Here is a 26,108-nt window from a genome sequence, read left to right as displayed (position 1 = left end):
ACTGAGCAAATTATCTGATTATAACTAGCGTTATCCTGTTTCAAATGAGCTCATTCAATGCAACATTTCACATTCATGAATGACATTTGGAAGTTATGCAGATTACCTTCCAAAATAACTACCTCTCGTATGTGCTCATTAGATGATGTTGAAGAGTCATCATGTAAGCATGAAATGTTACATTGACACTGGTCTGTTGTTGTTGTTGTTGTTTTAATTAAAAAAAACCTTCAGTCCCTAATTGACTTGTTTTTATTTTCTAGTCCAGCGTTTAACCAGCCCCTCCGCTCAGGGGCTTCTCTTCCTCCTGATCCCAAATGTGCGGTCCCTCTTGGCAGCTGAAATGCTGAGAAAAAGAGAGAATTAAAAATGAAGCTTAAATTCCAATTTACGTAAGCTGGGGAATCTTGACAAATTGCTTCCATGTACGGCTTTATCCACCCCTTGCGATTTCAACCACACGTCTCAATCTGCCACTGGGAATCTCAGAAGTGTAATTTACAGCTCTGCTGATTGGTTTAGACAGTCATTCAGCACCTTTCCAGTCCTTCGTCTCCCGTGTCATTATTAAATCAGAGACTTAGGAATTAGTGCAAGACTGAGGCCATTTGATTTTCGGCAAGTCCAATTAACTTTATTTTATACTGACTGGCTGGCTGAGCTGATCTAATAGTTGTTAACCCTTGCCAATGCACAAGAAATAAAGCAAAAGGCTCCTCGGTGACTGCTCCACCCATTTCAATTTTAAATGCAAATCATTTTTAGACATAATTTATGCCCACATAATGGCATTTGGCTTGTAAATTAAGCACGGTGTGTGTGTGAATACCATCCCTTCCATTCATCTTGCTTGCTAGCATTTTAGAACTCTTGCAGGCTCTGAGTCGATACATTTTCCCCCCTGCATGACTTTTTACAGAAGACTCAAATCAATAATGCAGGAAAGGCGAACAATAATGTCCCTCAGTGGAACAGTAGAAAAATCAGCACGGTATCTGCATCTGAACGCAGCACAGCACTGCCTTCTCTACATTTATCGGACTGCATATAATGCTCTAGAGGCCAAACAGTGCCTCCCTCTCAGGCTTAGCGCAAGATCCCAGCCTGCCAAACCTCTCTCTCCTCCCTACCACCACACCATGACAATACGGTAAAGAGACACTGCAAAAATAGAGCACTCTGTGCTATGAGGTTCAGGAGAGCTGCAGCAGTGGTAAATAAGAAACATCCATTATAATTTATTGCAGTTGAAACACCCCCTTGGAATCAAGGAACATCTGGCAAGTTTACATGCATCACAAGCAAACCCCAGGATAACTGATCTTAATACATTATTATTACATGGTGAGACGAAAACATCCACAAGTGTTCCTATGGCTAGGATCCAAAGAACTACTTTACGTGTGCCTAAGGAACTCCACATACCCTCGAGAATTTTTACTTTAATCCTTTGACCAAAAGCCCCCTGTGTCATATCACAGACTACATGAGAAATGCTCTTGAGTTTCCAAACCAATTTTTTTATATACAGCAGCTGAGAAACAGTCTCCATGGGCATATATTGATAAGTGAATGATGAAACAGAGATAGATTTAACACTCTTTAGCAAGTTAAATGTTTCGACTCCTGCCTTCCTCACTAACGCTGTTGGGATTTCAACTGAGCACTGTATGCCCAGAACCCAATTCAGTCATACCCAATTAAATGAGGATGGGGGAGAACCATGTATGCCCCCTTGAGCTCCTTGGAGAAAGCAGTGGGATAGAAAATAAAAATGCAATTAGCAGACAAGTCTGCATGATGTTTGCAGGATATTTGTACAGGCGAGCCTGTTCTCTGTATGTAGGCTCCAGCAGCATGTTTCAGAACTCATCTGCGTAGAGCGGATGCCCTCTATGCATCCCTTTTCCTGCGCATGGACAGCCAGCGGCCGGTGTGCAATGGCGGAAATATCAGGCGCAACCCTGCTTTTCCAACTATGCAATTGTGTGAGGGGGAATGAAGAGGACTAAGGGGATAGTTTTAAGATCCCTCAGGACAGAATTGTTTCTAAGGCATGTGGCTTACCCAAGTAAGGTGTGTGTGTGTGTGTGTGTGTGTGTGTGTGTGTTTTAAAAAAAGAAGGAATAGCTCAGTCAGTAGAGCATGAGGCTCTTAATTGCAGGGTCATGGGTTCGAGCCCCACATTGGGTAAAAGATTCCTGCCGTTCAGAGGGGTTGGACTAGATGGCGCTCATGGTCCCTTCTGATTCTACAAAGGGAGGGAAGGGAGGGAAGAAGATCAAAGGCTAAGTCGGGAAGTGTTGTCTTCCCAATTGAGTCTTTGGGGTGTTACAGTATTCCATTTATACACCCAGAAAACAGTCCAACCGACAAATACACAACCAAGCATTGAGAGGAGGAGAAAACGACAAAAAAAAACTGTGCTGGATGCATAACAAGCAATAATAATAACAGCAGCTACTACTTTGTTCAATATCTGGGCTGAGCTCTGCCCAGTGCAGCAATTATGTTTAGGACTGTTATTTCAGGGGCATCTTTGAGATGCTGGGGTCCTAAACGGAGGACGTGTTCAAGAGTTTCAGCTGTGGATGGGGAACCTGTGCCCCTCCAGATGTTGGACTTCAGCTCCTATGAGCTCCAGCCAACCTGGCCAATGGTCATGGAAAATGGGAGTTGGAGTCCGGCAACAAGATGTCCCCAGGTTTCTCATACCTGTTCCAGGCATTTTATTTCCTCTGTCACTTTGGCAACTTGCAGGTAGTATGGAGGAAGCAGCTCACCTGATCTATGCTGGTGCTGCAGCACCGCTTCACATGGCTGGAGGCTGCTACTGCCACTACTAGCCCAAAAGGGATCAGATGACACACAGAGCCAATAGAGTGCCCTCTTGGATCCCATAAAGCTTCTGTGCCTGACCTGGCTCTTCCATCTGAGCAACCTGTCAGGCTGCTGCAGACTGAGCTGCCTGCTGAACCACCTCCTTGCCCCTGGGTCCCCACCTCTGACTGTATCTGAGCAAAGCTAAGAGAGAAACATCTTCATAATGCAAGCTCTTCTGCTGCAACTCTGAGCCAATAAGCTTAGAAATGTATTGATAAAGACTGGAAATAATTTCCAAAAGAAAAAAGGCTGTGCAGAACACACAGCACTGGACACCGCATGGAGCTCTGGCACAGAACCAGAATTATGCCAAACAAGCCAAAAGTGTGTGCGTGTGCGTGTGCGTGTGTGCGTGTGTGTGTTCATAACTGATTTTTATAAAGTTTTGTTATATTGTTCCTTATCATCTTATATGGATTGGTTATTTTGAATTGCAAATTCTATTGTTAGCCACCTTCGGTATTTTTATAATGGACAAGTGGCATAAACTTATAAACACTAACTAAATGTGCATACTCTGCTCAAGTTGAAACATCCAGGGTTGTATCCAACTACGTTCTACTCAGAGTAAGGTAAAGGGATCCCTAACCATTAGGTCCAGTCGTGACCAACTCTGGGGTTGTGACGCTCATGTCGCGTTATTGGCCAAGGGAGCCGGCGTACAGCTTCCAGGTCATGTGGCCAGCATGACAAAGCCACTTCTAGCGAACCAGAGCAGCACATGGAAACGCCTGCTACTCAGTCTACTACTGAGAGTTGTTGTTTAGTCGTTTAGTCGTGTCCGACTCTTCGTGACCCCGTGGACCATAGACTCATCTAAATAAATGAACCTAAGCTAGTCGTGTCCATCTATTTCAATGGACCTACTTTGTGTACGTTTAGCAGAAGATACAGCCTCTAGAATAGGCTTCCTCATCCTCGGCCCTCCAAATGTTTTGAGACTACAATTCCCATCATCCCTGACCACTGGTCCTGCTAGCTAGGGATCATGGGAGTTGTAGGCCAAAAACATCTTGAGGGCCAAGGTTGAGGAAGCCTGCTCTAGAATATGGATAATTTTTGTGCACACAATTCTGGTGTTCTTCTTGTTTCTTTTTTAAATGACTGGTGTGCTAGTTCTACTCATCTCATACGTAGCTACCAGAGTGTGGCTCTTCCCCCCTCCGCCACCTACCCATTGTAGGTTTCCAGGGAGATGACAGCATACAGAAACAAAATTTATTTCACAGAGCGATAGTGTTAAGCAAGGACATTGATCTCAGCCTTGTTTTTATTCTGTGACATGACCCCATAGGGTTGAAGGTAAGTCCACGCAAGCAACAATAATTAGAAGAAATTAAGAATTACATTGTTTTTTCATAAGCTGAAACACATTATTATTATTATTATGCAAAAAAACAAAAAAAGATTTCCTTGGGCTTCTAAAATCGTTAGAATTGTCTCTTCCTCCACAGCAGGCACAGTGGAAGAATTCCCCCTCCCCATCACCACACAGCCCTGTATAGAATATTTGTGTTTCTTTCCCTTATTATTTTCACATAGCATACAGACACTTGACAGCTACCACTGCAAAACAAGGAACGTCAACAGCATGTCTGTGGCAGCCTGTGTTGGAGGGGTGGAGGGAGTAAATGCAGTCTGCTGCATTGCGAGACTGATGCAAGGACATCAGCCAATCCCTTGCATGTCTGCAACATCCCCCAGGCTAGCATCTTAAGGCAAGGTAGCAGTGTGGGTGTGACGAGAGCAAGCAGTATGTCTGCATGAAAGGAGGCTATGCCACTAAGAGCAGCTGCAAAGAAAGCCAGGCGAGTGGCAGGAGGATATAAATGCATTGTGTCATCATCCTAGAGTGGGAAAGCAACACAACGCTGACAGAAGGCAGTGCAAACAGTACATGAGGGCACCAGAGGAAGCCCACACAGTTCCCTTGCGTCAAGAAAAATCTTTGTTTTAAATTCAACGCAATGCCATATCGGGAGCGTTCCCTAACATCCCTTTCAGTGATTAATGACATTTGTATCCGGCCCTTCTTCCAAAGAATTCATAGTATTTTTGGCCTCACAGTGCGATGTAGGTAGTGACTTTCCCAAACCCACAGAATGAGCTTCAAAGCCAAGGGAAAGAGAAGAAAGGGGGGGGGAACTAAATCTGTGTTTTCCCCTTCCAAATCTAAAACTCTTGTTGCTGCACTATATTGTGTGTAACATAATATGCAAGCACAGTACAGTATTTGCATTATTATGTTACGGCATTATATTCTTGCCCTTGAAATTAAGCCTAATGGTATCTCACACAACAGTAAGTTTCACTAAATAAAATATAGTGTGATGTAGGGGGTTAAGAGCAGGAACACTTCAAATCTCACCTCAATCATTAACTCACTGGGTCTCTTAGAGCAGTGTTTCTCAACCTTTTTTGGGCCACGGCACACTTGTTCCGTGAAAAAAATCACGAGGCACACCACCATTAAAAAAGTTTAAAAAATTAACTCTGTGCCGCCCTATATTATAATTATGACTGTAAGAAACACTTGCCAAATATTGCTTTCTGGCGGGTTAGTGTTGTGTATTGGCGGCCGCCAGGCTCGTTTGCACTGAGGTTTGGGAAAGAGGAGGAGAAATAGTGTGCCGGAAATCGCCCTTCTCGTCGCCGCACGTCGTGGCACACCAGCCAGCGTCTCGCGGCACACTAGTGTGCCGCGGAACAGCGGTTGAGAAACGCTGTCTTAGAGAGCCCCAAGTCTGAATACAGTGGAACCTCGGTTTATGAACACCTCGGTTTATGAATTTTCGGTTTATGAACGCCGCGGACCCATCTGGAACGGATTAATTCACTTTCCATTACTTTCAATGGGAAAGTTTGCTTCAGTTTATGAACGCTTCAGTTTATGAACAGACTTCCGGAACCAATTACACCCATGCTTCGGGTTAAGTACACTTCAGGTTGAGTACTCCGCGTACCGGTCTGGAACGGATTAATCCACTTTCTATTACTTTCAATGGGAAAGTTCGCTTCAGTTTATGAACGCTTCAGTTTATGAACAGACTTCCGGAACCAATTGTGTTCATAAACCGAGGTACCACTGTACTGGTCTGCCTTACAGGGCTATATTGTTAATAGCTACTAAGGTAGTATATACAGGAAATTTCTGGAGCACTTACGAGGGGGAAACCCCTTTGAAACAGATATCAACATCAACATTCAATACTGTACATGATGTTGTGATACGAGAACATGTCCTCACTGGCTGGCTGTTGTCAGAATATAGAGCAAACTATGCTTCTTTCTTAAACCAACCTAAGGATTAAAATAATTATTATTCTCACACTCTAACCTCCCACCCACTTTTTTATTTTAATGTTGGCAGAATGTTCTCTATAAAGCTCTCTTTAATCTATCCTCCCTTCTCCTTCCAAATTATGCGAGGTCATCTTTTCTCTTTTGATGTTTCCCCATCATCTATTTTCACACACACTGTCTGTGCTGTGATTCTCCTTTTAACCGGATCCCATATTACCAGCTCCAAGGGCTTGCTTAAGGAAAAACCATGTTACTAAATTCTTCGAATTCAGTTAGAAGGAAGAAGCATGTGTAATAATACCAAGATTCCAAACCTGAAAAATTGAATTGCAAAATACAGAACCTACTACTACTACCACTCTGCCTTCAGATAGTTGCTCAGAAGGAAATGTGGCCCTTAGGTTGGAAAAGGTTTTCTCCCCCTGTATTACAGTATCACAGTGCAAAAATGCACCAAGAAGTCAAGCACAGTGGAGATACAGCTACCCGTTTCCAGAAACAACATGTTCATTGTCAATGATCCTACATAGTTTACACCAGGGGTAGGCAACCTAAGGCCCGTGGGCCGGATGCGGCCCAATCGCATTCTAAATCCGGCCCGCGGACAGTCCGAGAATCAGCTTGCTTTTACTTGAGTAGAATGTGTCCTTTTACAGTATTTAAAATGCATCTCTGGGTTATTTGTGGGGCCTGCCTGGTGTTTTTACATGAGTAGAATGTGTGCTTTTATTTAAAATGCATCTCTGGCTTATTTGTGGGGCATAGGAATTCGTTCATTTCCCCCCCAAAAAATAGTCCGGCCCACCACATGGTCTGAGGGACGGTGGACTGGCCCACGGCTGGAAAAGGTTGCTGACCCCTGGTTTACACTGCTATCTCTGGGTCACCTCACATACAACAAAATTCCAACACGAGGATTAATTTCCATATTGGAAACAACGTATGTCCTAATCAATCAACACACACAAGTGTTTCATCACAGCTTCACACCATAGGAGACCTCCACCAGTCAGGGCTTCCTGCTGCAAAATGACACATGTATCTCACAGTATACATGTGAGATGCAGTTTCTACTCTGGAAATGACACATGTGCAAGATACTGGACATATGTGATATATAACATGTATAACAATATGGCCCTCATTAACTGAACTGCAAGTGATTCAAGATTCTACACCCAATGGAACCATCCAAAATCACCCTTCCAGACAACTCTAGCACTAGGTACAAACATCTCAACATACATACTGCACAAAACTGATTGCATCCAAAGACACAAAAAGTGAATAGAATTTTCTCCTCGTCTTCCCCAAAAGAGCACCTCAAAGTCGGGAAGTACCGGTGAGGCAGTGCTTGAACTTGGACCTAGCTTTGTGAGCCATCTCGGACTGCGTGTGCTCTGCCCTCGGGCCCTTCTTCAGTAACGAAAGATGTGTGTCATCTTGATTTGGCCAGGTTTGATAGAGTACCGTAATAGGAGTTTGTCTTTGCCTCTGCCTTGTGGAACAGCTTCTGACTATTGCACTGCAGGTGTAAGCTTAGAACCCTAGAGTAAGACACAGCCACCCACAGCCCTAGTCTATCTTTAGCAGAAAACCTCTGTAGAGTTCTAGGCCTTGTACTGTAAAATTACCGGCAGTTGTCTGTTTTGTGTCGTGCTAATCCAAAGCTTTAATTATCATTGGACACCTACCCAGCAAATGGGATGTGGATGCTGGGACTGAAAGAGTGCGGAATCAGTGTTAATTTTGATACCGGACTTTGCAATTTCCTCTTTCTTTCTTTCTTTCTTTATTCTCTTCCTTTCTTCATCTTTTTTCGGTTTTTCTTTTTTAGATTAGTGTGATTTTTATTGTATCTTATGTGGAAAACTTTTAATAAAAATTTATTATACAAGTGGGGGGGGTGGAAACATGGGCGTAGGCAGGGGGGGCAGGAGGGGGCAATTGCAACCCCTAGAAGCAGGGCCGCTGGCCAGCCTGCCCCACTGCCCGCCCGGTGCCGTCTCCCTTCTCCCTGGCTGGCTGTGGGGCGGGCGGCGGGAAAGCACTAGAGCCGCGCAAAGCGTTTGGCTGGCTTTCCCTCCCTCCACCCCACAGCCAGCAAGGGAGAAGGGAGACGTCCCTTCTAGCCGGCTGGCTGTGGGGCGGGCGGAGGGAAAGCCAGGCAACCGCTTTGCGCGGCTCTGGGGCTTTCCCTCCACCTGCCCCAGCGATTGCAGAGGGGGAGGAGGGGATCGGAGCAGCCCGATTTCGGGCTGATCCTGGCTCCCCCTCGTCCCTTCCGATCGTGGAGGGGGAGGAGGGAGTCGGAGCAGCCCGATTTCGGGCTGATCCTGGCTCCCCCTCGTCCCTGCCGATCGCGGAGGGGGAGGAGGGAGTCGGAGCAGCCCGATTTCGGGCTGATCCTGGCTCCCCCTCGTCCCTGCCGATCGCGGAGGGGGAGGAGGGGGTCGGAGCAGCCCGAAATCGGGCTGCTCCGATGTGGCCCCGCCCCCTGGCCCCCCTGCTCCCCGCCCCTTGCCCCCCCTGATTTTCATCCTGGCTACACCCCTGGGTGGAAAGCTGCATTAGGGTGGTAGGAAAAAGTTAAAAGTAGTGTGAGGATGGTAAAAGCAGCAATATCTCCCTTCCTTGGATTTAACCACTTTTCCTGGCATTTCCAGTGGTATAGAACGCCTTCTACAAATGGGCTGCCATGTTCTCCTAAAATACCTGTCCCAAAGGTACTATTACGAGGCAAAAGATGTTGCCCCTCCCTTTTCAATATGGCTTCTTTCATTGTCAACTTACATTGTGAATGGCAAGACAGGTTGGCTTTTGAAGTTGGTCTATTAAAGAAACACTGAAATTGAGGAACAGCAGAAGCTTTGCTACATTGCAGTGGATGACAATGAAGTCCTAAAGTTCTCTTTTGATGTATTAAACAAAGATCCATCTATGTCTTCAAAAACAGAAGTGTACTATTTGTTTCAGTGATAAATAAACTAGGACCACTGAAAGAAAAGACCTCTCTCTCCAGTGCAGATACTGGTGAACAGATAAATGCATTAGGCAGCTCCTTTTCAAAAGCACCTACTAGGCAATAAACTGCTCTTAGAGTGATTCAGGTGCAGGCTTAACCAATCTTCTATTTTTGTGAAATTTTGTTGGAAAATAAATCTGCTCAGACATATATTGAACTGATGAGAGTCTGAATTGGAGAATGAAAAATGGACCCTTTGGCACACCAAATAGCAATTATACAGAAACACAATTTCTCTTTCAAAGAGTCACAGCTCACAAGTGATAAATAAAGAAACCTTCACTGTGAGCTTAGATCTCGAAACCTAATCCCAGTGGGAACTAGAAAACCAGTACTATGGTGAGTCTATTTGATTCATGTTAAAATATACTTGAGTGGATAATTCTGGTTTAAAAAAATAAATAAATCTGTAATTGAAAGGATGTAATGCTTTGCTTTGCACAGGGGTAAGTATGATGCAGTAAAAAATAATAATCCTGCTATCTACATATATAAAAATGTAGAGGGTGCTTTTTGTTCCAACGAACCTTTCCCCACATCCGCTTACCCGATCGTCCTCAAATTTGCTCACAACATCGGGACCCCATGTGAGAGTGTCTCTATCTACTTACATTGTCCATACACACACCTAGGACAGGTAGAAACCTGGATTTGTATACCCCAAAATTGCCCCCTCCAGTGGACATCCTATGAACAACATCCTACATACTGCCAAAATCCCGCCCACTCCCCATCCACCCCACCAATCAAAATCCAACATACACCCAATCCCGCCCACTCCCCATCAACCCCACCAATCAAAATCAAACATACACCCAATCCCGCCCACTCCCCATCAACCCCACCAATCAAAATCAAATATACACCCAAACTCCCACCCACTCCCCACCCACCCCACCTAAAAAAAATTAAACATACACCCAAAATCCCTCCCACTGGCAAAATAACGCCACTCTCCATCCACCCCACCACCCACACAGCTCACCCCGGAGAACAGACCTCTGCCAGGGACCAGGCCACCCCAACAGTAGCCCGCTCTCCAAGGACCCCCTCCCGCCACGGAGGTACCTACCCCAGAGATCCCCCCACTCCCCAGATATCCCCCCATAGGTCTCGGCCTTCACCATCCTACCCGATCCACAATCCATGCCCTCCACTCATATGTCACACAATCCACGATCCCTGCCCTCGGCGGAGATCTCCCCACCGACACGAAACAACCCACCCCATAGCCACAATCGCACCCCCCCATCCGCCCACCCCAACTCGCGACCGGCAGGGAACAACCACCAGGCCGCGATCCGCAGATATCTCCCCACCGACAAGCCCCGTAGGCACAAGGCCGCTACACAATCCGCCCCCCCCCATCTCGGTCCCACCAGGGAGAAACCACCAGGCCCGTACAAGGAGAAGGCCTCCCAGAGTATCCGCAAACCCTCTGAGGGCCCATTTAACAGACTGACCCACAGTGGGGCTTACAGGGTAGTCAGAAGGGAGATTCTGAGGGCCCATTTCACAGACTAAGCCACAGTGGGGCCTACAGGGGGGGGGTTTGAAGGGGGACTCTGAGGGCTCATTTAAGGCCTACAGGGGAATCTGAAGGGGGACTCTGAGGGCCCATTTAGAACCTACAGGGGAGTCAGAAGGGGGACTCTGAGGGCCCATTTCACAGACTAGGCCACAGCAACGCGTGGCAGGGCCAGCTAGTCCTTAATAGAAACCTGTGTCTTCTATTACAATTTAGGGATAATTCACAATTCTGTACGGAGCAGTATGGTATGATATTGCATGCTAGTACATGCAGTGGGCATGTTCATGGGGCTATAGCCAATGGACTCCCCAGTATACATATGTCCACTTAATTTCCCTACCTGGAAATTACTTTTATAGGGTTGTAGATGACTTTGTTCTGATGCCACACAAGTATAAAAGAAGGAACCTTTCATAAGCTGGGCCAACAACCAAGAACTCCAGCAGTTGGCAGTTGGGGCGGTTTCAGTGGGATCCACACAATGATGATGAGGCAGACCAGTGGTATGGTGAGGAATAAACAAGGGAAGATAGGGCTAGAGAGGGCGATCAAATTGTCGCAGGATTTTTTTCTAGCGTGCTAGCTCGTTCTGCTCACAGACAGAATGCTCAGGACACTATTAGGGGGTCTCAGTCAATAACGGCCATGAAGATTCCATAACCATCATAAGAATCTGGGCACTGATCCCTTATCACGCCTTCCAAGTTGGGCCACGTGGTGGAGGCATCTGTCTCTAGGCCTTGTTCCAATCCCACAGTGGGTGGCCCTTGGCAAAACCGCTAGGTGTAATATATGAAAACCTGCTTCACAATTTGTCTGGAAATGTTTTTGGAATATTCTCCTAGGCAATTCCCTAAGAAAATATAATTTACTTTGCACTAATCATAGAAAAGACAAGACATGTAACCACGTGGCCTAAAACTGTCCCTAAATTGGGTATTCCCAGGACACAGAGAGTCTCAGCAAAGAACACTAACAAGAAAGCATTTGTTGTTTAGTCATTTAGTTGTGTCCGACTCTTCGTGACCCCATGGACCATAGCACGCCAGGCACTCCTGTCTTCCACTGCCTCCTGCAGTTTGGTCAGACTCATGTTGGTAGCTTCAAGAACACTGTCCAACCATCTCGTCCTCTGTTGTCCCCTTCTCCTAGTGCCCTCAATATTTCCCAACATCAGGGTCTTTTCCAGGGAGTCTTCTCTTCTCATGAGGTGGCCAAAGTATTGGAGCCTCAGCTTCGGGATCTGTCCTTCCAGTGAGCACTCAGGGCTGATTTCCTTCAGAATTGATAGGTTTGATGTTCTTGCAGTCCATGGGACTCTCAAGAGTCTCCTCCAGCACCATAATTCAAAAGCATCAATTCTTCGGCGATCAGCCTTCTTTATGGTCCAGCTCTCACTTCCATACATCACTACTGGTAAAACCATAGCTTTAACTATACGGACCTTTGTCGGCAAGGTGATGTCTCTGCTTTTAAAGATGCTGTCTAGGTTTCTCATTGCTTTTCTCCCAAGAAGCAGCCATCTTTTAATTTCGTGACTGCTGTCACCATCTGCAGTGATCATGGAACCCAAGAAAGTAAAATCTCTCACTGCCTCCATTTCTTCCCCTTCTATTTGCCAGGAGGTGATGGGACCAGTGGCCATGATCTTGGTTTTTTTGATGTTGAGCTTCAGACCATATTTTGCGCTCTCCTCTTTCACCCTCATTAAAAGGTTCTTTAATTCCTCCTCACTTTCTGCCATCAAGGTTGTGTCATCTGCATATCTGAGGCTGTTGATATTTCTTCCGGCAATCTTAATTCCAGTTTGGGATTCATCCATTCATGATGAATTCTGCATATGTTAAATAAGCAGGGAGACAATATACAACCTTGTCATACTCCTTTCCCAATTTTGAACCAATCAGTTATTCCATATCCAGTTCTAACTGTAGCTTCTTGTCCCACATAGAGACAATGGAGACATACCTGCCAAGTTCCGGCCTGAGAAATAAGGGACTGGACCGAAAGTAGCAGACCGGAAGTAGCGCTCCCGCCATTTTGGAACTGGGCGGAGCATGCTCAGAAGCGACTTTTGATGCTGCTCTGCCCTGTTCCAAAATGGCCGTCGCACCAGAAGTCACGCTGCAGCCATTTTGGAACTGGGCAAAGCAGCATCAAAAGTCGCTTCTGAGCATGCTCCGCCCAGTTCCAAAATGGCCGCCACGCCAGAATAAACCGGGGGAAAACAAAAAAATCATTTTTTTGGCTGGGAACAGCTGGAAAAACGGGGGTTTCCCGGGGAATACGGGAGACTTGGCAGCTATGAATGGAGACAGATGAGGTGATCTCATCTAAGAGCTTGCCATAGTTTGCTGTGGTCGACACAGTCAAATGCTTTTGCGTAGTCAATGAAGCAGAAGTAGATGTTTTTCTGGAACTCTCTAGCTGTCTCCATAATCCAGCGCATGTTTGCAATTTGGTCTCTGGTTCCTCTGCCCCTTCGAAATGCAGCTTGCACTTCTGGGAGTTCTCAGTCCACATACTGCTTAAGCCTGCCTTGTAGAATTTTAAGCATAACCTTGCTAGCGTGTGAAATGAGCACAATTGTGCGGTAGTTGGAGCATTCTTTGGCACTGCCCTTCTTTGGAATTGGGATGTAGACTGATCTTCTCCAATCCTCTGGCCATTGCTGAGTTTTCCAAACTTGCTGGCACATTGGGTGTAGCACCTTAACAGCATCATCTTTTAAAATTTTAAATAGTTCAGTTGGAATATCATCACTTCCACTGTCCTTGTTATTAGCAGTGCTTTCTAAGGCCCATTTGACTTCACTTTCCAGGGTGTCTGGCTCAAGATCAGCAACCACACTACCTGGGGTGTACAAGACCTCTGTATCTTTCTGGTCAATTTCACTTTCTTCAGCACCGGTAGTTGGTGCATAAACTTGGATTACTGTGATGTTAAAAGGTCTGCCTTGGATTCGTATCAAGATCATTCTATCATTTTTGAGACTGCATCCCAGTACAGCTTTCGCCACTCTTTTGTTGACTACAAGGGCCACTCCATTTCTTTTACGGGATTATTGCCCACAGTAGTAGATATGATGGTCATCCGAACTGAACTCTCCCATTCCCATCCATTTTAGTTCACTGATGCCCAGGATGTCAATATTTATTCTTTCCATCTCATTTTTGGCCACATCCAGCTTACCAAGGTTCATGGTTCTTACATTCCAGGTTCCTATGCAATATTTGTTTTACAGCATTGGACTTTCCTTTCACTCCCAGGCATATCCGCAACTGAGCAATCTTTCGGCTTTGGCCCAGCTGCTTCATCAGCTCTGAATCTACTTGTACTTGTCCTCCGCTCTTCCTCAGTAGCATGTTGGACGCCTTCTGACCTGAGAGGCTCATCTTCCAGCGTCATAACTTTTATATGCCTGTTGTCTTTGTCCATGGAGTTTTCTTGGCAGGGATACTGGAGTGGCTTGCCAGTTCCTGCTCCAGGTAGATCACATTTAGTCAAAACTCTCCACTATGACCTGTCCATCTTGGATAGCCCTGCACGGCATAGCTCATAGCTTCTCTGAGTTATTCAAGCCCCTTCGCCACGACAAGGCAGTGATCCACAAGAAAGCATATGGAATGTTAAAGGCATGGGCTATCTGTATGAGGGAAAGCAATGTGCACTTCTGCATATCACCATATATGAAAATCATATGGCCTCGGTCCAGTATACCTGAAGGAGCGTCTCCACCTCCATCGTTCTGCCCGGACACTGAGGTCCAGCACCGAGGGCCTTCTGGCGGTTCCCTCATTGCGAGAAGCCAAGTTGCAGGGAACTAGACAGAGGGCCTTCTCGGTAGTGGCGCCCGCCCTGTGGAACGCCCTCCCATCAGATGTCAAAGAGAAAAACAACTACCAGACTTTTAGAAGACATCTGAAGGCAGCCCTGTTTAGGGAGGCTTTTAATGTTTAATAGATCACTGTGTTTTATTTTTCTGTTGGAAGCCGCCCAGAGTGGCTGGGGAAACCCAGCCAGATGGGCGGGGTATAAATAATAAATTATTATTATTATTATCATGTTGGTACATTTGGTGCATGCAGATACGTTTGGAAAAATACTTTACAATGCAGATCATCAGTCTTCTGCCCAATGTCATAAAGCCACTGTTTTATGTCAAAGCCTGTTCACAATATCAGCACAGTGAAGGATTTACAGTGGTACCTCTACTTACGAATGTTTCTACTTACGAATGGAGCTCCGTCCGCCATCTTGGATGCGGTTTAGATAGGATTTTTTCTACTTATGAATTTTTAGATAGGGTTGCTTCGACTTACGAATTTTTTCTCCCAATGCATTCCTATGGGATTTGACTTACAATTTTTTTCTACTTACAAATGTGTGTTCGGAATGCATTAAATTTGTAAGTAGAGGTACCACTGTACTTGATTTAGCCCTGGGATACAGAGGAGCAGACACCCAGGTTGGAGCTCCCTGAAGCAACTTCAGCAATTGCTATTTGTTTTATGTTGCTGCTGCCAAGCCCTGAATGCTCTTTTACCACAAGCCATATGCAAAGACTGCAAGATTACCGCGCGAGGCAAGTTTTGTATAGAATTATGCTCCAGGTCATTGTGCAGACTTTCAGATCAAAGTGGTTCATTGTGCTTAGAAGCAGCACCACGAACGCCTGCAAAAAGCTACATCCCACACTTAGCTTAATTATCACAGTATGTACAGGAGGGGAAGTCAGTGCACTTCCTGAGAGCCTTTGACAAGGATATGGCAGCAAAGTGCTATAGGTTTATAGCCTCATTGACTACTGGGTCATGACTGCTGTCTCCTTTCTGCATTGTCATTCATCAAGCACACCTATTACAGTATTTCAAGAAACTGGCGGTAGTGGTTTTTTGGCTGGCTGGCTGAAATCAGGCATTTACGACCACAGAAATTATATATCATTAGTGGGGCAAAAAGAGAATTTGGACACAAGATTGAAACAGGTGAGGCTGGCTATAGCAGGAAATGGCTTCAGGTAGTTAAGCCAATTGTTATCCATATGTGTTTAGCAGATTAGTGGGACAAACCCCTCCTTTGTCATGCAGAGATTATTTTTGAACTATGTGACAACACAGATTTCTTACTTCTTCTTCTTCTTTTAACCATTAGCAAAATTCTTTCTCCATCCCACCTCTCAAATACTAACAGTTACTAGCAAAATTATGCCAGGTAAGGTACAGATAGAGTTGTTGGTGGCACCAGAGGGGGGTAAACACTTCCCCAAACCAGAAGCTCACACACACCCTGCCCACCCATTGCCGGACTCATTATTGATATATTCTTTTCTTTCAGAGATCTTAACATGTGGGACACAACTTGTGCATCTAGAAATATACTTTGCCCCTTCTGTGCCTCCCGATTTTTTTTTCTGGTGCTGCCACAGGATAGTTCATAGTGTACATATTTGCAAAGAGCAATATATAGTGTATATATTTATAGTGTATAGATCTGAAGGAGCAATATGTGAACTGTGTACCATTTTGCACTGAAACTTCCCAGGCAACTTCCCTGCTTAAGTGTCCAGGCCATTCAGTATCAGGTGTGGTGGGCAGGTTTCAGACCCATTGCTATTGTCCCCCAAATGCAGCACTTTGCTTTTATGCCTAAGTAAGAACAATTCATAGAATCATAGAGTTGGAAGAGACCACAAGGGCCATCCAGTCCAACCCCCTTGCCAAGCAGCTATTAATTTATATGTCATAAATAAAGTGTGCATCATCAGGGGATGGTCTGGTGTCCTAAAAGGTATTCCATACCAATCAGATCAGATCTGCATAGTCCCACTTGCATTCTGTTGGGATGGAATGCTAGGGACCTGGCAATTATAGATGCAGAGCACTACTATGATGTTGAAACATATTGCTCATATCAGTATTATAAAAGTGCCTAAATTATTATTCTACAGGAGGGGAGAAAAGCAACTACACTAATAGCAAACTCAGGTGCTATGACTTCTATGTAGTCAAAATGGGGCTCCTGGAGAGAAAGAGAGAGGAATGTATCAGTGTGCCCAGGGGAAGGCCAAAGTTTGCAGAAGAAGAAGAAAATATTTAAGAATGAAAATCTAAGTGCGGGTGGAAATCATCCCCAAATCGTGTCCTCTCTTAAAGAAGGCACGTGTTGCGGTGAGACCTGGCAACCAAACCCTTGTGTTGTGGGTGGGAAGGATTGGACAGCCACAACACCCTTTTGGTAGGTCCCTTGATGCTGGGTTCAATCAGGCCAATGGGAAGTGAGCTAAACGGATCAAGGGACCTATATATGCCCATTCACGTGACCCAGAGCTTCCTCTTTTGGTGTGTGCATTGGAACACCCATCCACCGCTCCCTATTTTTAGGGCTTGTGCACTTGACCTTGCTATGCCGTCGTGTGCCGTCTGTCGTTGGGACAGGGGCATGGCAGGAATTTCCCCCACTTGGCTGATTGGCTGGTGCCATTTTGGTTTCACCTGCTGCGTAGCAAATCATCACAACTTGTAAGGTTGTGGATAGGCACTGGTTCAAGTGATAGGGATGGGGGAATGCTCTCGCCATCCCTATTTGAAGGGTATTCCGTTAAAGGAATCCAGGGACACAATGGTTTGGTCAACCCTGTGAGGGGCTGGGCCCATGCCTGAGTCCAGGGGGACATCTGGGTAGTGGACATAGCATGTCCCTGGCTTTCCATCTATCCGGGTATTCACCCTTGGCTGACCTATGCTGGAACCCTGGGTCAGCGCTACCTGCATGCCAGGGAGCTAGTCAAATCAGAGCCTATGCAACCACTCACTTGCTGTAATCAATAAAGTTGTGGCCTAAATTCTGCCAAAAACCAAACCAAAATTATGAGTCTTGTGTGAATTTATTTAAGGGGGAGGTTTAAAGGTCTGAACACGCAAATAGTACAGACATGACCATAGCTGCCAAGTTCTCCCTTTTTTTAAGGGAAATTCCCTAATGCTGAATAGGCTTCTTCGCAAGAAAAGGGAAAACTTGGCAGGGATAGCTATGGACATGACTGAGGATAAGTTAAGTATCTTTGGTGAGATGGAATGAAGTATTTAGAATGAATGAATGATAGGCTAGCTAACACCACACTGGTGTTATCATTGCATTACCATTACACTGGACCAAATGAATAAGATTTTCACAGACTGTACCACAAAATTTCTTTTATTGTTGTAGGTCTCACTTGTTTTCTCTAATTCACTTCAAGATTACAAGGAAAAGGTACCAACTTCTGTTGAGCTTCCCTTAAAATCAATGAATGGAGAGGGAAGCCCATTTTTCTATCCCAGCAAACTTTAGGACTGCTGCTAGAGTTATATAACAATATATTATACAATAAAAGCCTTCAAATCCAATAATGCAATGCATGATTAGGACATTCATACTCCTGCTCTGCTCAGTTCCATTGAAAAGCAAATTGCTAGTCACTTTTTCCCACCTCTCCAATCCCCTCATTACTTTCACACAATTTCATGATTGCAAGAGATTCAGCTCATGTCATTTGAACATCTAGAACAGGCAATGATGGGAACAATTTCCCTGCAAGAAGCAGACACACTCAATGATTCCAAAATAATTACATCTGCTAAACTATCTCATTTGCACAGGATTTGCCAAAGAAGAAAGGTAACTATTTAGTACAGAAAGCCACATTTTTAATTTACTCTCCAACAACTTCTTTCTTCTTTTATTACTTATTCAGCACACAAAATTGGTAAGCAGGTCTATTAACATTCTCCACAGATAAAAATAAATAAATCCCTGGTCTTAAAAGTGCCTTGCACTGCAGCTGCCTTTGCAAGTTCGTTACAATTTGGTTTGCACAGCTGGCAATGACTGCAGGTAGCCAGAAACACATTAGAAATGTGCTTGACTACTACCGGGTAAGTTAATGTGAAGGAAATCATAATGGGTTTATTTTGCATGGATCCAAACAACAACCAGCAGGTTTACACAATTTAATATAAAGCATATATCTGGGGAAATACAGACATGTCACCACCCACCTGCATTATGTAAATGACAAACTGTATACTGTATTTTTGCCCTAGTCATTCTCAGCTTTCAAACGTGCTACTATAGCAAATCAGTGCTTAACAATGCAATCTACAGGTGTCACCTCAGAGGTTATCCCCACTGAATTCAGTATGTTTGTAACCAGGTATGAGTTTTGAAGCATGTGTGTATAGTACTGCAGCCCACCTCAGGGTAAAACTACATAGCAACAGCACAATAGCAAAAAAAAATGATGTGTGTGTGTGTGTGTGTGTGTGTGTGTGTGTGTGTGTGTGTAAGTAATACCAGCAACATAAAAGCCCCTGACCATTCTTAGATTCTATCCAGAAATAAACTATTGAAGGAAAAGAAGGCCTCAGGTTAAGCTAAAATTTGGGGGCCCAAGTCTCTGCTATGTTATTGTCACTGTCTTGACAATAAGTCAGGCATCCCCAAACTGCGGCCCTCCAGATGTTTTGGCCTACAACTCCCATGATCACTAGCTAACAGGACTAGTGGTTGGGGAAGATGGGAATTATAGTTGAAAACATCTGGAGGGCCAAAGTTTGGGGATGCCTGCAATAAGTACTGTTCTGTTTGCTTATATATAACTTTTTTTAAAACTGTGTATGCTCAATGAGTACATATTAGCCTGAAAACAGCCCATAATGGGGGTGGGGGGTGGCATCAGCTGCCTTATTTCCAACTAGACCAAAGATCTATGTAGTCCTAGACTGGATGTAATTCTTTAGGGGTTTTAGGTAGATGTCTCTCCCTGTTCTGCTGAAGTCTTTCAGCCAGAGGTGCCAAATCGCTCCTGAACAGAGATACTGTACTCAGTGCCTCAAATACTGTATAGCTGTTTCTCATTTAGCACGAAATACATTGACTTCTGTTCCTACAGCTCTCCTATTGCATTCCCCCATTATACTTCCTATAGTACTAATCACTATTCCAAATTCTTGAAAAATCTAGAATCTTGATAGCAAAATAAATTATCCAGTATTCGTAGCCATTTGCATGTTTGCTTAATTTGTTTATTGTTGCACACCACCAGAATCTCTGCACAGCGTGAGATTCCAGGGGTTCCAGGTGCTTAACAGGCGTTCGTATTTCCTTTAGGAGTGAGGCACAGCGGAGCCCGTGGGGTGTCTTTATGACATGGTTTATTTACAAATATATACAGTACAACCTGTGCCTGTGATGGAGGGGTTAACACCCCAAAAGGGTCTTGTTTCTCCCACAGTTGCAGTCTTGGATTAAAACCGAAATCAAACATTGCTCTCAAATGTTGCTCTGACTCTCTCTAGCTTGCTACTTTACTTCTACATCACATCACTGCAACTCAACTCTAAACTCAGGCTTTGTCCTTCTATCTATGAGTTGTGGGATGTCTCCCACCCATTTACCTTCTCAAACAGAGCCCCCTTCCTTTGTTTCCCTAAATGTCCCATCACCCAGCCTATCACTACAACACAGGAAGCTAGTCTGTCTTATATTTTAACGCTTGCTGGATCCAAGGGTTAGAAGGTTTTCACATACAGCCTACTTCCACTCCACCCACCCCCACTCATAACAATATACTCTTCTAGATCAGGGTTTCCCAACCTTTTTCCGACCTTGGCCCCCTTCCGACCTTGTTTCCTTCCTGTGCCCCCCTCCACTCCGTCATACCAGTAGAAAGGAAACTATTTAAATGGTTTTTTTTGTAAACAGAACATATTTTATTCATAATTTTTATCATTTATACAAAATACAATTACATAAAATGATAGGAACATAATGAAATATTGTTGAAGCAGAAAAACATAGAATCATAGAGCTGGAAGGGTCATATTTCTAGTGCACCCCCCTGCAATGTAGTAGTAGTAGTAATAATAATAATAATAATAATAATAATAATAATAATAATAATTTATTATTTATACCCCACACATCTAGCTGAGTTTCCCCAGCCACTCTGGGCGGCTCCCAATCGAGTGTTAAAACCAATACAGCATTAAATATTAAAAACTTTCCTAAACAGGGCTGCCTTCAGATGTCTTTTAAAAATAGGATAGCTGCTTATTTCCTTGACATTTGATGGGAGGACGTTCCACCAGGCGGGCCCCACTACCGAGAAGGCCCTCTGTCTGGTTCCCTGTAACCTCACTTCTCACAATGAGGGAACTGCCAGAAGGCCCTCGACGCTGGATCTGTGTCCGGGCTGAACGATGGGGGTGGAGACACTGGGCCGAGGCCATTTAAGGCTTTAAAGGTCAGCACCAACACTAAAGCTAAAGCATCCATGACGGATGGCCATCCAACCTTTGCTTAGAAACCTCCAAGGAAGGAGAGTCCAGAACCTCCCAGGGGAGATCTATCTTCCATGTATTATAAAAAGTAAACACCATTTAATTTACCCCATTTATTTCACACAGATACATTCCAAAAGGCTCACAGGGAGTTCTGCATATATGGGAGAATTTTAAAAAGCAAGTGGTCCTCACTGACCTGGTACTAAAAGACCCTGTCATCCAGCGGAGCCCTGGCTGCCTAGATAAAACACTATGTCCCACACACCCTTACCTAGGAGTAAGACCCACAGAACTCAGTGTGGCTTTCTTCTGAATAGTTACTAGATGCAAGTCAGCAGCACCCAACAACCCCACTCAGCTAGACGCTGGGGTGGATTTCACCCCGCGCCTTGCAGAGCCGAGCTGACACTACCAACAGGCCCTGTGCCCCCTGGCAACATCCAAGGGACCTGATCCACTCGGCACTGGGGTGGATTGCAGCGCCTAGTGAGTTAGGCCCAGGCTGCCACCAGACCCAGCACTCACGGCAGCAACAAGCAGCTCTGGCTCGCCCAGCCCTACCCCTTGCCACACCACCACCACACTTACTTGATCACACTTTCTGGATCATGTACTCTACTGGTCAAAATGGGAGTCTCAGCAATCACCCACTCTCTCAGGAAACAAACCAGGAGTGCTCAAATAAAATGCATGTGGCAAAAAGGAGCGCTAGGCCCTGGTGGGCCACCCCCTTACCCACTTGTGATTGGCCAAGCAGATAACCAGTCAGTCAGGATATCTTTTAATTTAAAAAATGATTCCCCCCATCACTTCCCTCTGTGGCCCCCGAGCCTTGTGCTGTGGCCCCCCCATTTACATGATTTTCACACACACACCCGGAATATTCTGGGGGTCCCCAGGTACCATATAGCCCCAGGTTGGGAAACACTGCTCTAGTTGTGACACATGGGTTTGCTTGACTCAATTTCTGTTACATTGATGCATAATTTAGTACACAAGAGTCTTGCTTCTTGCAGTGTATTAGTACAAATTCATGTAATTCTACATAAGAGGGGATTAGAATGAGCAAGAACTTTCATCACTGCCATTTGTAGCAAACAGATACTGTTTTTTTGTAACTAAAATAAACTGACTGTAGTGAACATGTACTTTTTTGTACAGTATAAGATGACCCCCAACTTTTCCAGTTAAAATATAGAGTTTGGGATATACTTGCAGTATAAGAAACACGATCCGGCGTATAAAACGACCCCCAACTTTTGAGAAGATTTTCCTCGGTTAAAAAGTAGTCTTATACGCAGGAATATACAGTATTAATCGTGATGCATCTTCCGCATTCAGCACTGGGAGGAAATGTCCTATCTATACATTTCAATTGTGGTAATTTCTGGTTCACTTTCCCCCTCTCAAGACAATTCTATGAAAAGCATTCAACCTATCCCAAAATACGGCAGATCCAATAATGGCTTTATTTTCACAAAATGATCAAAAATATCCAAAAAGTAAAATGACACAGAACAATTCTGAGTATATTCACTATATGCAGGTTAATACGTGGTGGCAGCTAGTGATTGAAACTGAGATGCTGAAATCAACGTAATTTCTCTTTCCATTAAAGAGACTTGGAACTAAGAACATAATGGGGTACTTAACATAGATAGATGGCATAGGTCATCACTCACTTTCTGAATGCACTTATAAAATTCTTTAATATCCAGGTGTTTAGAAAGCATCCTATCACTTTAAGATAAAGGAAACTGGAATGAGAAAGATAAGCCCACTGGGGCAATGGCAGGGGTAGAACATGAACAAATCAGGGGTGGTGGAGGAACTTATGGTAAAAACATACCAAGTATGGCTACAGCCCAAGACAAACTGGAAAATCATGTGACCAAAGTCACTCCAGTGACGCATAACCTGGGCTTCAGGTAATGAACAGAAAGCAATCATTGGCTATGATGATCTATGGATGAAGCTACAACTCACCACTGTACAGTTCTTTGGCACCAGCCAATTCAGTGTCAATCACAATGACATTGAGAATGGACCCCTTTGGTGAAATTGCATCTTGCACTCCACACATGGTTTATGTTTTTTAAAAAACTGGCCTGTTGTACCTGCCATATTAGCTCTGCCTTTTTATCATAAGCTCTTCCCCGACTCCCCAAATAGCATTGTGCAACTGAATCACACGGTTCCATGGAAGAGCCACAACTCATGCCACCCTGCTGCAGCTTTTAAGGACCACCTGCCCCCCCTCCCAAGATGACTTGTATCCTTTGTGGGTGGTGACACACCCAATTTATGTCAATACTACAGGGACTGCAGTTGCCAGACTCAATAAGAGGACAGGACTTCTGTGCCTTTAATTGCCCTGCTCTCTTTTGAGTCTGGAAACCTTAAAGAGAAACCAGCAGACCCTTTGCTTAGAAATTAAACAAAGGGTCTGCTGGTTTCTCTTTAAGGTTTCCAGACTCAAAAGAGAGGGCAATTAAAGACACAGAAGACCTGTCCTCTATTGAGTCTGGCAACCCTAACTGCAAGTACTAACAAGCTGATAATGAATTACAGTATTGGAATATTTGAACAAAATAGCTCGTTAGCAATTCCATACTGCCATTGACTTGAATGCCCCCGTTTCTGCTGTGGAAGTTGTCAGGTGGTTGCCATGGGGTAGCACAGTTGCTGTAGCAACCATACATCACAGAAGCTGACATCATCTGGTCAAAAATCAACCTGTTCATTATCAACAGGTTATATTTATACACACAGAGAGAATAACTAACCTCTGTGTGCCAATCTTTTGTTTTATACTCCCTGCTTCCTGTGTCAAATAGAGGATTACTATGTTGCCTGCCAACTACCATCAAGGTAAGATGGCTTTCATCACAGGTGGAGTGAGATCCAGATATGTACAGTACTCAGCCCTACTCGGTTTTGGTGGGAGCATAATAGGCAATGTGGGGTAAAGTGTAATAAAATACTGAGGAGAATTTGACCACCTGCATTAACCCTTACTGAATGGTAAGGAAATTTTCCCCAAATATCAGCTGCCTTTATGAGATTCAAAGGTTTGGTCATCTGCCCCACCCTTTTAAAACACATACCAACTGCCACATCAGATGAAAGCCCAAGGAGTTGTTGAAGAACAGCTTATTTATACTATGGACCAACAAACATGGCATATTCCTGATCACTTGGGTGAGCTACCCTCAGAGACTTGTATTGTGTAAACACTTTAAAATAAACAAAAGAATGGGAGCAAGTCAGATGTCCAATTCATCCTTAACAAATGGGAAGGAAATTTGTTGCCACACACCAACTGCCCACGTGCAGTGGAAATGTGTGGTAAAACGGTTGTCTCATTCAAATTCACAATGGAAAGGTAAGCTTTTACCATGTGCCAATGGCCAGCATGTGAAAGCAATGGTACATTAAAATGGGATTTGTATCAATCCTTTCAGATAGCATGACCACAGCCAATGTGTGTAAAGAGATGTGTGGTAAAACAGCCATCACTTTCAACCCTATTGGACAGCAAAAAAATGTTTTAATGGGCAGATTTACCAACCACACAGGTAGCAGGGAAACTTTACCACAACCCAGCCTCAAACTGTTGCTTAGAACTGCGGTAAAATGGGTACCTTTGCCAGCCATATAGCTGACCACTTTTTAACACCAACACCACCCCTGCTGTCAAATAGAAACGAAATGGACGTCGTCATTCAACCAGTATTATACGTGAGGGGCATTTTTTTTACCATACATCAACAGTCAACGAGTGGCAAAAAAAAGCGGGAAGAGGACACTGAACGAGAGGCGTTTTTGCCCCTCGTGCATCCCCCCCCTGCCCCGCGCAGCCTGAGGCGCGAGAGGCGCGCAAAAGTCTCCAGCCAATCAAAGGGAAGAATCAGTTCCGCGCCTCGGGCGCCTCCGGCTACCCCCCCTCGCCTGCCCCCAGCCGAGGGCGTCAGTAAGGCCCATCCGCTCGCGCCCAACGGCCACCCACAGCCGTCCCAACCACTCTGGGCGATAGGAGGGGAGAGAGATAGAAAGGAGATCGAGCCTGCACCGTGCGAAGCTGTTAAAGTGGGGAACGTGTTGCACAAGCCGCCGAGAAGAATAATCCAACCGCGGGGGAGGGGGAAAGAGCTGCCTCGGGTAGGGTGGGTGGAAGTGTTGGGGAGGGAAGGGGGTATTAAGATGGCTTCGACACCCCCCCTGCTCCAGTGAGGTGCTGGGGCCCGGACTATACCAAGCGGGGAGGGGGGAGAGGCGCAGACGGGGGCAGCCCTTTCTCCCCACGTCCGGGGCGGATGGGGTATCCCGATCAGGGCGGGGAGGGGGGAGCGGACTGTACCTCTCCGGCAGGGAGGGGGGAATGGCAGCGCCCTAGCCCTTATCCCCCACCCGCGGGAGCGAACGGTTTGTCCCGGTCCCGGCGCCATCTTGGGTGCGACTAAAACAACAACCCCCAAAACCCTTGCCGGAGCCCTGCGGGAGCCCCGGCACGCGTTCCCTACTCGGGCCGTCCCATCGCATTACCTGAGGGGGTTCAGTGGCGGTGTCGTGTCCGGACCGTCTCCCAGGGCCCGCCGCAAACCAAACCCGCCCACCTGTCCTCACCTCACAATGGTAGCTGCAGAGCGGGAGGGGGGGAGAGGTTGCCCAGACTTATTACCATAATCTGCCTAGCAACCGCAGCCGGGGCCGAGAGCTGATTGGTACGCCGCCACGCTTATTTTAAGGGATGACGCCGAAAACATCTCCGGGATGACTATGCTACATAATAAAACGGAAACTTCAGGGAGGGAGGCTTCAAATCTGTGGGGAGAGAGACCCCACTCTCTATATGCCTTTGGGCCAGCACAACTCGGGGACCTCGGTCTGCCAATCACGGCAAAGCTCTCATCCTGCCGCATCGTTGCAAGGGGGCCGCCCACCAATCGCGAACGTCGTCTTAATTCGAGCGTTTCTAGCGGCGGTAAACGTGACACGGGCCAGCGCCCCCTGTAGGAAAAAGGGAGCGACCGGGGCGCGT

At 45.4% G+C, this 26,108-nt stretch overlaps 1 protein-coding gene across 5 annotated transcripts in view; it reads right to left on the bottom strand.

Annotated features, from left to right (window-relative positions):
- The window catches only part of PRDM10 (PR/SET domain 10), an 88,183-nt gene extending 62,311 nt beyond the window's left edge, over positions 1-25,872 (bottom strand). The window contains exons 1-2 of one of the 5 annotated variants that reach the window (XM_060268527.1): positions 25,613-25,872; positions 107-346 (exon numbers count right to left, since the gene is read on the bottom strand). The gene's annotated coding sequence lies outside the window, so the exon portion shown is untranslated. Of the gene's footprint in view, positions 1-106; positions 8,270-25,612 lie in introns of those variants that run through there. The other 4 variants (XM_035139138.2, XM_035139142.2, XM_035139140.2 and 1 more) reach the window with 4 other exon arrangements.
- Between the last annotated feature and the right edge of the window lie 236 nt (positions 25,873-26,108).

The sequence above is a fragment of the Zootoca vivipara genome, chromosome 15, assembly GCF_963506605.1.
Source record: "Zootoca vivipara chromosome 15, rZooViv1.1, whole genome shotgun sequence".
Taxonomy (NCBI): domain Eukaryota; kingdom Metazoa; phylum Chordata; class Lepidosauria; order Squamata; family Lacertidae; genus Zootoca; species Zootoca vivipara.
This window is presented reverse-complemented; position numbering and strand designations above follow the sequence as displayed.